The sequence below is a fragment of the Canis lupus genome, chromosome 38, assembly GCF_011100685.1.
Source record: "Canis lupus familiaris isolate Mischka breed German Shepherd chromosome 38, alternate assembly UU_Cfam_GSD_1.0, whole genome shotgun sequence".
In the NCBI taxonomy this organism is placed as follows: domain Eukaryota; kingdom Metazoa; phylum Chordata; class Mammalia; order Carnivora; family Canidae; genus Canis; species Canis lupus.
Genome location: NC_049259.1, coordinates 22392026 through 22407129, shown reverse-complemented (window position 1 = coordinate 22407129; position 15104 = coordinate 22392026).

Below are 15104 nucleotides of genomic sequence, written 5' to 3'. Positions count from 1 at the left end.
GATTAAAATTGAATAAAATTGATTTCATGTGTATGAGCCCCATAAAATAATATGAGACTCAGGCAGGCAGGCAAATGAGGATTTTATACCATCCTGAGCTAAGGAAAGGGGTTGAAGTCTAGGGCTTCAAAGGGGAGGAAGGCAATTCACAGGAGGATAAGAAGAGCAAAGGTTTTGTTTTTTTTTTTATTCATGAGAGACAGAGAGAGAGACAGAGAGAGAGGCAGAGAGAGAGGCAGAGACACAGGCAGAGGGAGAAGCAGGCTCCACGCAGGGAGCCCTACGTGGGACTGGATCCCGGGTCTCCAGGATCACGCCCTGGGCTGAAGGCAGGTGCTAAACCACTGAGCCCCCTAGGCTGCCCAGAGCAAATGTTTTGTATACAGGGTTTGCCCTGCCACGCAGATAAGTCTCCCAGATGAAAACATTACCTCTAGTAGTGGCTTTCTTTCTGGTACAGGCCCCTTTCTAAATTTAATTGGTACTTAAGGGAGAGGCAAAAATCTTTTCCTGAGTCTGTTGGATCTTCTTGATTGACTTCACTTCAAAATAATCCACCTGCCAAAATGTGGGTGGTATATTTTGGGATAGAATATTCTGCTCTCCTTCAATGGTGTCAAAAAATGATTAACAAAAAGTAGGAATACAAACAATCTTTATTGAGCACTTTATGAAGTGGGCAGTGGCCATTTGGAGACCTGCAAAATGGGGCCAAAGGCCAGGAGCCTTCATAAGTTAAAGAATGAAGAAGAGAAAAATGGAAAATATCTCATTGGCTAGAGCCACAAATCAGCCTCATTCAGAGTGAGACGGTCCCAGGTTGGCTTGTCATTTGGAGGTTGGTTGACTGGAAATATTCCTGGGTTCCCGATCGAGCAGGCCATTTGCAGGTACACAAAAGTTATCCAAGTTTGTTTGGACATAGGTTATATGTCACCTTGGACAGAACTGGTCCTTCTTGAACCTAGAAACTTAACACTGGCTTACAACAAAGGGGGCAGGAAGAGAGGGAGAAAATGGGAATTTATTTTCCTCCGTTTTGAAAAAACTTAAAATAGTGCTTCCTGGGCAAGAATGGGATTGAGAATCATTTCGTCTCAAAAAGATACTGTGAGATTTACACACAAAAATATGCATTATTTTGCCATTTGTTATAGTGATATTCTGGAAACCACCTAAGACTCTAACCACAGGGAAAGTGATGTGAATACAGAATTTAGGAATTATGGGTTATAAAGCTAGAAAATCTAATGACTTACAAGAGCAGTTGAGTGTGTCACCCCAAAATATGCCTCTTGAGCATAAGACTTATTTTCAGCTGATTATTTTGAAGAAACAATAGATGTAAGAGATCTTTTGTCCCTTTTTTAAAGGACAATTACATTTACAAAGAAAATCTCCATGTGTACAGGTGTCTCCCTCTAATACCAGAAAAAGAATGACTGAATCACAAAATAATCTTATCAGTGGAGGAGGCACCAACTTAAATGTACACGACAACTACACCTATTACTGTACTTTTCCTGACAACTTCCTATAAATGGCTTCCCCCTCAAAACATCCTTCTTTTACCTGTAGCTGAAAATGATATTTAAGATGGTGGCTTGGGTCATTTGGAGGAGTTTTACTCAGTTTCCTGGGCATCTCCTAGGTATACAGGAGATATACATGTTATTAAACTTCTATTTGTTTGGGGGTTTTTTTGGTTGTTGTTGTTGTTAATGTTTGTTATGGGAGGTGAAGGGTCTCAGCCGCAGAATCTAGAAAGGTATAGGGAAGGTTATTTTCCCTCCCCTACAATATCACAGGTGAAGAAAAGTAGAAAGTAAAATTTAATGTGCTGTATGATTACATTTTAAAAAACACAATGCGAGGAAAAAAGACTTAGAAGAAAAACACATCAAAATATTAATACTAGTTTTGGTGGGGCAGGTGATATCTTCGGTGGCTTGGTTTTCTTCTGCTTGTCTTAATTTTCCAAAAGTTCTTTAATGAGAAAGGATGTATTACATAATGGAGTGGAAGAAATTTTAAATAAATGTTCAATGAGGGTAGAGGTGTGACCCACGGTGAGGAGTTGAGGGGAAATTCTGAGACCCCCATTCTGAGACCATCAGGGGTGGGCGGGGACATGCAGCGGAGGAAGATGGAAAGTGCCTCCTCTGGTTGAGAATGAGGTGATAAGAACAGAGAAGACCCTAGAATGCCATGATCAAAGGAAAAGATTATTCTGCGTCAGAGTGGGTGGTTTGAGGTTGAGGGAGCTTCAGAGTGAGCAAAGATTGGGAGGGGAGACTAATGACTACCAGGGTTTAGAATGCATCTGTGCCCCACACCTTCTCCTTTAAGCCAGTTCAAAGGGCGAAATAATTAGAATCAGCTCTCTTCTCCCTCTTTTTATACTAGTGACAAAATCAAGCCCAGGAATATCAATTAATCTGGAGTCTGGACCCTCAGTAAGACCTTTCCCAAATCCAGGTGCAGAGAAAGCGCTCACTTCATGAGCTCAACAAGCAGTTAAAGGAAGGAAGGGCAGGAAGCCACCTCTTTGTCAAGATCTAACAAACGCAGCACCCAAAGCTGTGTGGTTTGGGGCTTATGAGCTTCCAATAAAGCTCATAAATACAGAAACCCTGGTGGGGGAGAAAGGAAGGTATCTGTACGATGAGAGGCAGGTATTCCCTCACCGATGCACGCGTTCGTTACTCACTCATTCAGCAACACTTAATGAGAACCACTAAGTCCCAGACACGGTGCTGACCACAGAAAATAGAGCAGTGACCAAACAGAGGGATCTGTCATTGAGGTGCTGGATTCTAATGAGAGAAGCTGTGATAGCGAGAGATAATATATAGATAATAATCTATATTATTATCCTCCTGCCAGTTTCCTTCCACACAGTTCCTAAAATCCGAGGAACCTTCAAGGAGGCAAGTGTCTTCTTGCATGCTAATGAGGTGACTGGTGGCTGGAGGCTCCCGGATAGCCTCAGGATACAGGCTGGTTGCCAGGAGAACCAACAAAATGTTTAGAGGATTGGAATTTCCCCCAAGTTCCCTAGCTCCTAGCCCCAACATCCAGAGATGGAAGAGGGGCTGGAGATAAAGTTCTGTCACCAATGTCCAATAATTAATCAGTCATGCCCACATAATGATGCCTCCAGAAAAAGACCCCAACCAGAGGAGTTCAGAAGCCTCCCAGGTTGGTGAACACATGGAAGTGCTGGGAGGGTGGTACACCTAGAGAGGGGCATAGAAGCTCCACATCCCTTCTTATAGACTTTGCCCTATCTCTTCCATTTGGCTATTCCTGAGATGTTTCCTTTTTTAATAAGCCAGTAATATAGAAAGTAAACTGTTTTTCCTTAGTTCTGTGAGCCATCCCAGTAAATTATCGACCCCCAGGAGGGAGTCGTGGGAGGCCTTAGGCTATAGTGGGTTGGTAAGAAATATGGCAGGCCCCAACTTATAATTGGCCTCTGAAGTGGGAGCAGCCTTTTGGGACTGAGCCCTTCACTTGTGGGATCTGACACTAACTCTAGGTAAATAGTGTCAAAATTTCATCGAATTGTAGGACATCTAGCTGGTGTTGGAGAATTGAATGGTGTGGGAGAAAGCCACACATTTAGTGTCAAATGTGTTTGCTTTGAGAAGAACCGACACTTTCCTTTAGTTGGTGCAGTAGGGAAAGAAAAGAATGTCCTTTTTAGAGGCCAACAATTAAATTATTCTCCAAATACCACTGTAGCAGCGATGACTTGTATTTAAAAAAAAAAAAAAAAAAAAAAAGATGCATGATGTGAGGGTAACCTGAAATGGAGGCTGTTGCCAGGATCAGGGAAGGCTTCTCCCACACAGTGATGATTGAGCTGAGACCCACAGGTGAGTAGGAGCTCCTTACAGGAAAAGAGAGCTTGGTCAGAGGGCAGAGTCTGTGAGAAGACCTTAGACATGGTGAGAAAACCTGAAAGGGAGAAAGTCTGTGTGTCTGGACCCGAGGAGTTGTGCTTCTAAAATTTCAGCGACTGCAGTAGGAGAAACCAATTACAGGGGGTCAAGAAAACTACTTAGATGCAAGATGCAACTTGAAGATGTTAGGAATGAAGATTTTCCTCAGCTATTCAAGGTCCTTCTAGTTGGAATAAGAATCAAACTGACACAAGATAGATTAACAGGAGAAAATTAGATTTAATTTTGTACAAATTAAATCCACATATACATGGAAATTCCAAAGACAGTCGGGGTATATACGTCATCTTGAAATAAGGAGAAGAGGGTAGGGGTCTGGGACTTCAAAAGGAAGGAAGTCCATTCACAGGAAGATAAAAAAGATTAAATGGGGGCAGCCCGAGTGGCTCAGCGGTTTAGTGCCGCCTTCAGCCCAGGGCGTGATCCTGGAGACCCAGGATTGAGACCCAGGATGGAATCCCATGTCAGGCTCCCTGCAGGGAGCCTGCTTCTCCTTCTGCCTGTGTCTCTGCCTCTCTCTCTCTCTCTCTCTCTCTTTCTCTGTGTGTCTCTCATGAATAAATAAATAAAATCTTTTAAAAATTAAAAAAAAGATTAAATGGTAAAAATGAATGTCTGCTGGGCCATACAGAAACAAGGGGACATAGAGATGAGTTTTAACAGACTTTGCTAAGTTTCTCCCTGTCTGCCACCCCTAGTTCATACTATACTGTAGTGATCTATGGTGATGCTTTTTTTCCTGGAGCAGGTCTGTCTAAATTCTTGGGGGGAGGGGGGTGGTGCTGTCAAATCTTCTTCCTAAGTCTTGTGGGCCTTGACTGTTTTCAGTTCAGCATAACCTGAATGCCAAATTGTCTGCCTGAAGATGGCCTGCCAACGGAAATTTCAGGATAAGAATTCCATTTAGAAAGAGAGACATCTGGGTGGCTCAGTTGGTAAAGCATCTTCCTTTGACTCAGGTCACGATCTTGGGGTCCTGGGATCGAGCCCCACATCAGGCTCCCTACTCAACGGGAGCCTGCTTCTCCTTCTCCTCCCCACTTCTGCTCTGTGCTGCTATCTCTGTCTCTCTCACACAAATAAATAAAATCTAAAAAAAAAAAAAAAAAAGCAGAAAGAACACACACACACACAAGTATAGGTCCCAAATTATTATTATTATTTTTAAAGATTTTATTTATTTATTCATAGAGATGCAGAGAGAGAGAGAGAGTAGAAGAGACACAGGCAGAGGGAGAAGCAGGCTCCATGCAGGGGGCCCGACGTGGGACTCGATCCAGGGTCTCCAGGATCATGCCCTGGGCTGAAGGCAGACATTTAACCGCTGAGCCACCCGGGCTGCCCTTTTTTTTTTTTTTTTTTTTTTAAGATTTTATTTATTTCAGGTCCCAAATTATTATGAAATCTGATAGTCCTTGAATATTAAGAAAAAGTGTTCTCAACTCTCATCCATTAGTATTTGTTCATTAAAAAAAATATATTGAAATGTCTATCATAAGCCAAACACTGTATTGCCATTCTGAATTTACGTTGTGAATTAAACAGATACAGATCTTGTCCTTGTGGAGCTAAATGCCTTGTTGGGGAGACAGATGGTAAGAAAAACAAAAACAAAAACAAAAACAAACAAATAAATATATATTTACAAATTGTGACAATTTGACAAAATTGAGCTGGGCACAGCGACTATGAATAAAAGGAAAGATTCGCATGAAGAAGGTGGCCAAAAGGTTGCTTCAGGGAGATGAAATTTAAGTTCAACCTAGGCCCTCTTAGCCCATTTACTTCAATGTTAGCCGAAGGTGAACACATATATTCACAATACTTGACCACCTGACCAACCTTAGGTTTCAAGTGAATAAATGAATAAGCCCTCTTTTTCTGAACACTTAAAAGCAAGATTAAACAAAACATAAACAGATTATCTTAAACAGAAGATATGTAGCAGTCTCTTGGCGATTTTGAACTCACTTTGCAAATGAAATAGGTTTTATGTCTTAATAGGGATTGATGTCCCTCTCCCACCAGGAGAGCCTGGCAGGTGGTACCCCGGGTTCAGACTTCTTTATCTCTGTGTCTCACAGGGCCACCTCTTCTCACATTCCTCCTCTTGGCTTCACCACTTGTCAAGGTCAATCTATTAGATCTGCAGAGCTCCCAGGATCAAAAAGAGAAGAAATTCTTTCTTCGAGGAGCATGGTAGGAAAGAGGCTGGATTCGACAATGACCACAGGTTAGGGTAAAAAGAAGCGAAGAGAAGAAATGGAAGACAGGCAGGCAGGGGAAGGGCTTTCCAAGAAGAGAATTCAGAATTGTGAGTGGGCTGGAGGACCCTTAAGGCAGCCAAAGCTGAGGGGTGGGGGGGAGCTGCCCTCTAGGCCCCATGGAAGGCAGGGAGAATGTTAGTGTCCACAGCTAATTACCATGTTTCCTTGTGCCCCATTACATCCAGCACAGGCTGCCCTCTAAATAACTGTCAGACTCATATTTTTCATGCCTATTCCATGCTGTGTACTGGAGATGCAGATAATTCTAAAATGCACTTTGGTCTCATTCAATGGAGAAGACAGACACAGATGAAGGCCCAATACAACGTGCTCAGTACCTCTCCCCCCCAAATCATTTAGTAGGATTAGCTGTGAATTTTGACCATTGTGACTGAGTTCTCTGAGGAATGGCAACTTATCCAGACTTCTTCACTCTATCCTCAATGCCTAGAACGACACAGGGCACCATAAAAATATTCCGGGCAGGGCACCTGGGTGGCTCATTCGGATGGGCCTCTGCCTTTGGCCCAGGCCATGATCCCGGGGTCCCAGGAATGAGCCCTGCATCAGGCTTCCTGCTCAGTGGAGAATCTGCTTCTCTCTCCTCCCTCTCTCCCACCTGTGCTATTTCTCTCTCTCTCTCTCAAGTAAATAAATAAAATATTTTTTGAAGATCTTATTTATTTGACAAAAAGAGAGAAAGAGCATAAGCAGGGGGAGCAACAGAGGGAGATGGAGAAGCAGGCTCCCCACTGAGCAGGAGCCCGATGCGGGTCTCAATCCCAGGACCCTGGGATCATGAACTGAGCTGAAGGCAGAGGCTTAACTGGCTGAATTACCCAGACGCCCCGAATAAAATCTTTAAAAAAAAATAATACTCTGTAAGGGGTGCCTGGGTGGTTCAATCAGTTAAGTGTCCACCTCTTGATTTCAGCTCAGGTCATGATCTCAGGGTGATGGGATCAAGCCCTATGTCGGGCTCCACTGATCATGGAGCCTGCTTAAGACTGTCTCTCCTGGGACGCCTGGGTGGCTCAGTGGTTGAGCGTCTGCCTTCTCAGCGCATGACCCCAGGGTCCCAGGATCGAGTCCCACATCGGGCTCCCTGCAGGGAGCTTGCTTCTCCCTCTGCCTGTGTCTCTGCCTCTCTCTGTGTCTCTCATGAATAAATAAATAAAATTTAAAAAAAAAAGAAAAAGACTGTTTCTCCCTCTCTGCTGCCTCCACCCCCAGCTTGCACACAGGTTCACTCTCTCTCTCTCTCTCTCTCTCTCTCTCAAAGAAAAAAAAGAAAAGAAAAGTAAAAAAAAATACTCTGTAAGTTTATAAAATGCTCGTTCAAGGAATGAGATAAATAAGTCGTGGAGATAGAAAGTACAGCATAGGAAACACAGCCAGTGAGATTGTAATAACTGCATGGTGACCGCACACACTGGGGTGAGCATTTCCTGATACATATAGATGTTGAGTCACTGCGATACCCCTGGAGCTAAAACAACATTGTATGGTAACTGTATTCCGCTTAGAATAACAGTAATAATAATAAATACTCTGTAAACATGAGTTGCTTAAATGAATGAAGAGGGGATAAAATGTTTATACCTTTGATAGTGGGCAGACACCATGAGGTTTTTTGTTTTTGTTTTTTTCACCATGAGGTTTTAAGCAGAAAAGTAACCAGAGCATTTCTTTCTTTCAGACCCCACCCCCTAGCAGCATGATCAGCAGCATGACCCAGAGAGGAGACAGTGGGGTAACCGGGAGGCGTGAACCCCAGCAGGTGGCAGCAGACAAGGGTTCTGAATGGCACCCAGCTTTCTGCCCGGGCAAGAGAGGCCTGGGCGGGACCCCTAAGGACTGTGATGCAAGAGAAGACCCCCGGGAGCCAGCAGCGCAGGGCCCCGAGGAGGGCGGGCTGTGGACAGCACAGGTGAGGGGTGGCCCCTGAACTTAGCATCCAGGATGTCGCTGGGGCACACCAGCCACAAAGGGTAGAAGAGCAAGTGGCTGGTAAGCAGCGGACACGGGGATCGGAGAGACATTCAGAAGCCGGCCGAGAAGAGCGAGGCCGCGGCCTGTGGAAACCAGGCCCCTGCTGCCAGAGGGGCACCGCCTGGGATCGCCCTCGACAGCCGCAGGTTCACTGAGGACAGGGCCGAGGGTGTCGGGGCCCCCTCGGTGGCTCTGCAGACCGAGACGGCCGGGGGCACTCCCCTCGGGGAGCCCCAGGAACAAGCTGAGCGCGTAGCCCAGCGAGCAGCCCGAAGCCGGGCACCCAGGGCGCCCATTCTCCGCCCACGAGACCCTCCGGCCGCGGGTGACCCGCTCCCTTCCTTCCCAGCCCATCCCGGAGGGAGGCGGGCGGGCTCGCTGGGCCCCGGGACCCAGGCGGCCAGGGAGCCCGCAGCGGGCAGGGTTACCCGAGGGGAGGCCCGGGCTGGAGCTCAGCTGCGCCCCGGGCTGCGGGAGACCGGGGAGTGGTTCCCCCGGCCCAGGGGTCCCAGCTCACATCCTCTCGGCCGTGGCAGGGGCCGGACCAGGTGATGCGCGGCCGTGGCCTCCCCACGCAAGCTCCCGGCGAGACTGGGCTCCTGCAGCTTCTCTGGGCGAGAAAGGAAGCCCGGAGCTCTGAGAAGCTCTGGTCTGGCCAAAGAGGGGAGAGGGGAAAGGTCACCGCCCAAACGTGACCCCCAGCCCCTCTCACGGACACGCAGGGTGAAACCCTTGGGGACGTGGTCGGGGCACTACGCGGGGTGACCCGGGCTCTGTGGAAGCCCAGGGCTGTGGGCCCAGGCCCCCTGAGAGAGGAGCCGCGCTGGGGACACTCAGTCGCCCCCCGTGGCGTCCCTGCGGCCCAGCGGCCAGGATCGGTTGGCCTCCTGGCCCTGGTCGCAAACCGGCGACGAGCCCGCCAGAGCTCCAGGTAACCTTTGCCACTTCATGCCCGACCGGGACCTCCAGGGCCAGAAGGGCCAACTCCCCGAGGGTGCCGGTCACCGTGAGCCCCACCGTGTGCCCCCCAGGACTCCTGGCCCTGCAGACAGACAGACAGACCACAGCTTCAGCACAGGCCACCAGGCCCCACGCAGCTCCTCCCACGGAAACCCCGCCAGCCTGGACACCTGCTCCCCTGGGCCTTCGCCCCCCACCCCCTGCCCACACGGGCCCACCCAGCTCTCCTCTCTCAGGGCTGTTGGCCCCTCTCCCCGGGGCCTGGGAGGACCGGGACTCTGTCACACACACCCCGCGCCCCCCCCAACCCGTCGGAGCTGCAGTGCAGGGTGCGGGCTCGGCTCCCAGGTACCTGGACACGGGAGACAGCTGCTGGTGCTCGTGGGATCCTGACCACGCAGGTAGAGGTCAGAGCACTGGCCGCGGGCCTCAAGGAGACACTGAGGACAGCCCCGCCATGGGACCCCACGGTCCGGGGGCCCAGAGGTACCAGCTATAGCGCACAGAGCCCCCTCTGCTTTCCGCCACACACGTCAGGGTGAAGACAGTGTCCATTCTCACCGATCCTGGAGTTCAGTGTGACATGGGGCCGGGCCAGCTGCTCTGCGGGTACGAAGAGGGACCAACCGAGGACACTGCAGAACTGCCCTGGGCCCTCCCGTCACAGGGCAGAAGGCACAAGTCATTGACATCAAGACACCGCGTCATCCTGAGTCCACATCAGGAGGAACAGAGAATCTGCCCACATCTATCGGGAGCCTTGGGCTCTGCAAGGGCCGTGCCACTCGGCGTCATTTGATTCCCAGAACAACCCTATGAAGCAGAGGCCGGACGTTTTGTTCCTGCTCCATCTAACAGGCTTGGAGAGCTTCAAGGAACTTGCCTGAGTCTCAGCTGTTAAATGACCATTCCGGGACCCAAATCCAGTGGACCTGACCCCGAAGCCTGGGTCCCACTAGCACAGAACTGTGCTGTAGTCGCATCTCTTCCCCGTGGGGTCGCCGCAGTACACACTGAGCTTGTGGACCCCGAGCAAGGCCCCCAGGAGATGTGGCCCTGGGCCTTCGGGGTTTCTCCCACACCCGTGTATCCCTTCAAACTGTACCCCATTCCTTCTTCCACCAAGACCAGGAGCTCAGATACTTCCTTACAGTATCCATGTTGCCATAATTTCCATTACTTGCCCACCTGTGTCCCCAGGCCAGAGCCAGGGGGTCTGGGGTAGAGGGTGGGGGGTGGTAGCAGGAAGTGTGGCTGCAGACAATGGACAGCCAGGCCAGGGTGTGGGAGAAGGCTGCTCTGTTACTCCGTCTCAGTCCTGGGGCCCACCTGACTGCAGCTCAACTGGGCAAAATGGGACCACAGGCCACGATGTGCCCCGGGGAGAAGGCGGCCTGGGTACTTTCCACTGCCTCCCCCAGTGTGGTCTTCTGGGACCCAAGTCCTCCCCGCCCCCAGTCTCCTGCAGGCCCTCTTGTCCGCAGCATCCTCCTAGTTCAAGCACCCAACTGCCCTGACAAACCAGAAGCACAGGATGTGACATCAAGCGGCCAGAGTTCTATTCCTGGTTCTGCCACTTTCTACCTGTTGCTTTTTCTCTCTGTGGCTCAGTCTCAGCAGCCCAGAACTAAAAGCCCCTCTTCTGCCGCAGGACTGTATGAGGCTCCAGTGTCTTGGGGGAACTCCCTGTGAAGGACAAAGAGCTAGCCTGCTGTCCCCGCTGGGGCCGCTCCACTGGAGCGCAGTGAAAGGGGCTGTCCCACCAGCCCCGGAACACCCTAGGACACAGTCCCACCGAGGCCCCAGAAGCCCCGAGTGCCCTCGCCCTGTGTGAGGACAGTCCATGGCCAGGCCAGGCCTGATTTATGGCGGAGATGCTTCCTCCCTGACCATGTGGATCTGACCAGGGAGCAGGTCCATCTTCCCACACTTAAAAAAAGGGGGGGCCTCCTCAAATAGGAATATTTCCTAGAACATGACTCAACCCTGAAAAGCTTCTCTGCTTTCTCTTCATCAGTTAGCTTCCCCTGGGTCATCCTCACTCAGAAGTGGGTCTTTTTGCTTCCCAGTGTAGAGGAGCAGATCTGCAGTGGCGCCCTGGCAACCTTGCCCGCGTCCCTCAGGCAAAGACAGGGACCAGTTAATCTGTGTCTTGGCAAAATGCCCTGGGATCCTCCCAGGACACGAGAGGATGGTGGCCCTCAAAACCCCGAAAACATCTCCACCGGCCCCCCTGGCTCCCCTGGGAAGCACTCATGGGTTAGATAGCTCCTAATGAGGAAGGGGGTTCCTGCTGCAGCAGCTCGGCACAGAGCTGCAGCCTCTACCACCCTTGACTGCAGTCCCAGCTTGTTTCTGTGGTGACAGGGCCTTCTGGCACCTGCATCTGTGGTCAACCGGCCCCCTTGTCATTAGTTCTGGTGTGAAGGACCTGGGGTGCTCTTTCACTATCTACATGAGTAATGAGGTGCTTGGATCTGAACCCGGCTGACTGTGTCTCTACAGGCTGAATCAGCCGGCCCTCCCTTGCTGCTGGGGTGACAGACACCCACCTCTGACATTTCTCTTGCAGTTTTCCCTCCTGAAACAATTTTTAAAGATCTTTAAGCAGAATGATCACAGCCTTCCCGTGTGTCTGTCCAGACTGTCTCGCCTTATTCTCACCACAGTAGCGCTCCTACTTTAGCACCGAGGAAGCTCTAGGCCACTCAAGTAGGCTGTGGCAGGACTGGGTTCTCGGGGCCGAGGCCCCATTCTCTGCCCACCACAGACCCAGAGGTCCTGTTGTTTTACAGTGCGCACCTATCAACCTTGTAATCAGAAACAAAAGTGTAAATGTTACTCAAAGAGATGAGCACCACCCTCATACCTGTTACCGTCCAGAGGACACTCAGCATAGACTCGCAGACTGTACTCTCGGGTGTGGGTGATGTGTGAGTTCCTCGGGTTAATGTGGGCTCGGTAGGGCGTCCTTCCAGCTCAGGTCGCTGCTCTGCAAGCTGTGGCCTGGGCTTACCACACTCACATGACACTGGTACCGGGTTTCTGCCTGATAAAAGGTGTCTGGCCCTCCTGCTTCTGCCAAGGTTATGATGGCTATTGCCATGGAGACTGAACGGGACATCCAGGAGATGCTCTCCACAGGCTGTCCTGGCTGTAGCTGCAGGGGCAGGGTGACAGACCCGCCTAGGGTCCCAGTTACCATCACAGGGTCTGGGTCCTCTCTGGAAACCCCTGGCCCTGCAGAGACACAGATCAGAAGCTTCAGGGGCAGCCCGACTAAGCCAGAGGCTCACGGCAGGCCTGAGAGGCTGGTAAGTGATTATTATTCCCATTTTATAGGTGAGAAAACCGGGACCCAAAGAAATTAGGTGGCTTGCTCGAGACAACAGAGCTAGTCGGTGGTAGGACAAGAGCACAAGGCCGTGCCTTCCCTTCACACCAAAGTGGTCTCCTTCAGCGTTTACATTAACAAATGCACATATAATAAAAATAATTAATAGATGCTGTGCTAGGATTGCAGGTGCTGCAGAGAAGGAGGAAGAAGGAAAACTCTTGGGAGGTGCCGAGGGGGACGATCTCTACTGTTACTTGGGCCACCCTCTTGCTGATCCAGGCAACAGGAGCAGAGCTCACCTAGCCCGGCCCCACCACAGCAGAAAGTGCCTTGTAGCGTCCCCCAGAATGGCTTGTTCAGACGCTGCTGGACAGGAGCCCGTTCTGAGGCCCAGCCAGTGTTCTGGGAACTTCTTTCTAGAAGGAAGGCTAGTGCAAGGCAAAGGGTGGTCAGGGGACCGTCATTCAGCACCAGGCTACTGCGGAGAAGAGCGGAAACACCAGGGCACTAGTCACGCTGCCCGAGCTCAAACTCCTGCTAGGTCCTAGCTGTGTGATCTTGGGAGGTTACTACGCTCCCTGAGCCCTGGTGTTCTCACCTGTGTAACAGGGAGTGCCATCTTCCAGGATTTTTGGGGGGTTAAATGAGACAATGCAAGTAAATACCTCAGGATTGGTGTTATTAAAGATTCTTGATGTCACTGGAATAAGTTAGTGACAGCACCTTGTTTGCCCCCTCACCAAAACTCCAGCACCCTTGCAGAGAAATGTGAGAAACCATCGCTCAGTAGTGTGACGGTTGGAGTATTTTTGCAACACTGACAACTGTCCCGGGAAACAGAAAGTCTGAAACTGACCCAGGTGTGCCGCACGGTGGTTCAGAAAAACAAGGCTGCGCGGCTCAAGGAAGAATGGGGGTCCTGGTTCAGGACGCGACCGTTCCCAGGCCAGGTGGTGTCTCTTTGTCAAAAGTTGACCCGAGAGGTCCTATGACTGTAGCTGTGGGGACAAGGGGTGGGAGAGGGGTTGCTGTCCTGTGGGAGTGGGCACCCCAAGTAGGACCCACACAGAGGCAGGCCCGTGTCTTGGGCACATACCACAGAATCCACTCGACAGCCCAGTGTCCACTTCTGTGGAGCTACCTTGGCTCCACCTGTAGAATCATGTAGCCAAAGGGAAGTATATCAAGGCAGCAGGTGTTGGCACCAGCTACACCCTCCTCGCCCCACACTGGGCCCAGGGCCTGAAATTCGAGTGGAGGCCCCCACCCCGACTGAAGACCTTGGCTCATCCTCGCACCCTCAAGTTTGGTAACTCATCAGGCCTGATTCATTCAAGTTTTGTTCCCATGCTGGGCTCCATACTTCGGTCCAGCCACACCGATCCCTGGTTTCCTTCAGCCTGTGCTTTTGTTGGCATTTATTTATTTATTTATTTATTTATTTATTTATTTATTTATTTATTTTAAAGATTTTATTTATTTATTCATAGACACAGAGAGAAAAAGGCAGAGACACAGGCAGAGGGAGAAGCAGGCTCCATGCAGGGAGCCCGACGTGGGACTCGATCCCGGGTCCCCAGGATCACGCCCTGGGCTGAAGGCGGCGCTAAGCCGCTGAGCCACCGGGGCTGCCCTTTTTATTTATTTAAATTCAATTAAGTAATATATATTACTAGTTTCAGAGGTAGAGGTCAGTGATTCATCAGGTCTTATGTAATACCCAGTACTCACTACATCACGTGCCCTCCTTAACACCCATCACCCAGTTACCCCATCCTCCCACCCCCATCCCCTCCAGCAACCCTCAGTTTCTTTCCTATGATTAAGAGTCTCTTATGGTTTGCCTCCCTCTCAGATTTCATCTTGTTTTATTTTTTCCTCTCTTCCCTTTGATCTTTCTTAAATCCCACATATGAGTGAGATCATATGAGAATTGTTTTTCTCCAATTGACTTATTTCGATTAGCATAATACCCTCTAGTTTCATCCACATCGTTGCAAATGGCAATATTTCTTTTTTGACGGCTGAGTAATATTCCACTATATATATATAGATATATATACCACGTCTTCTTTATCCATTCATCTGTCGATGGACATCTGGGCTCTTTCCATAGCTTGGCTGCTGTGGACACTGCTGCTATGAACACCAGGGTGCAGGTGCCCCTTCGGGTCACTATATTTGCATCTTTGGGGTAAATTCCTAGTAGTGCAATTGCTGGGTTGTAGGGCAGCTCTGTTTTCAACTTTTTGAGGAACCACCATACTGGTTTCCAGAGCGGCTGCACCAGCTTGCATCCTCACCAGCAGCGTGAGAGGGTTGCCCTTTCTCCGCATCCTCACCAACATCTGTCATTTCCTGACTGTCTAATTTTAGCCACTCTGCCAGGTATGACATGATATCTTATTGTGGTTTTGATTCATACTTCTCTGATGCTGACTGATGTTGAGCATTTTTTCATGTGTTTGTTGGCTAATTGCATGTCTTCTTCTGAGAAATGGCTGTTCATGTCTTCTACCCATTTCTTCATTGGATTTTTTGTTTTTTGAGTGAGCCCTTTTTTTTTTTTTTTTGGAAGAT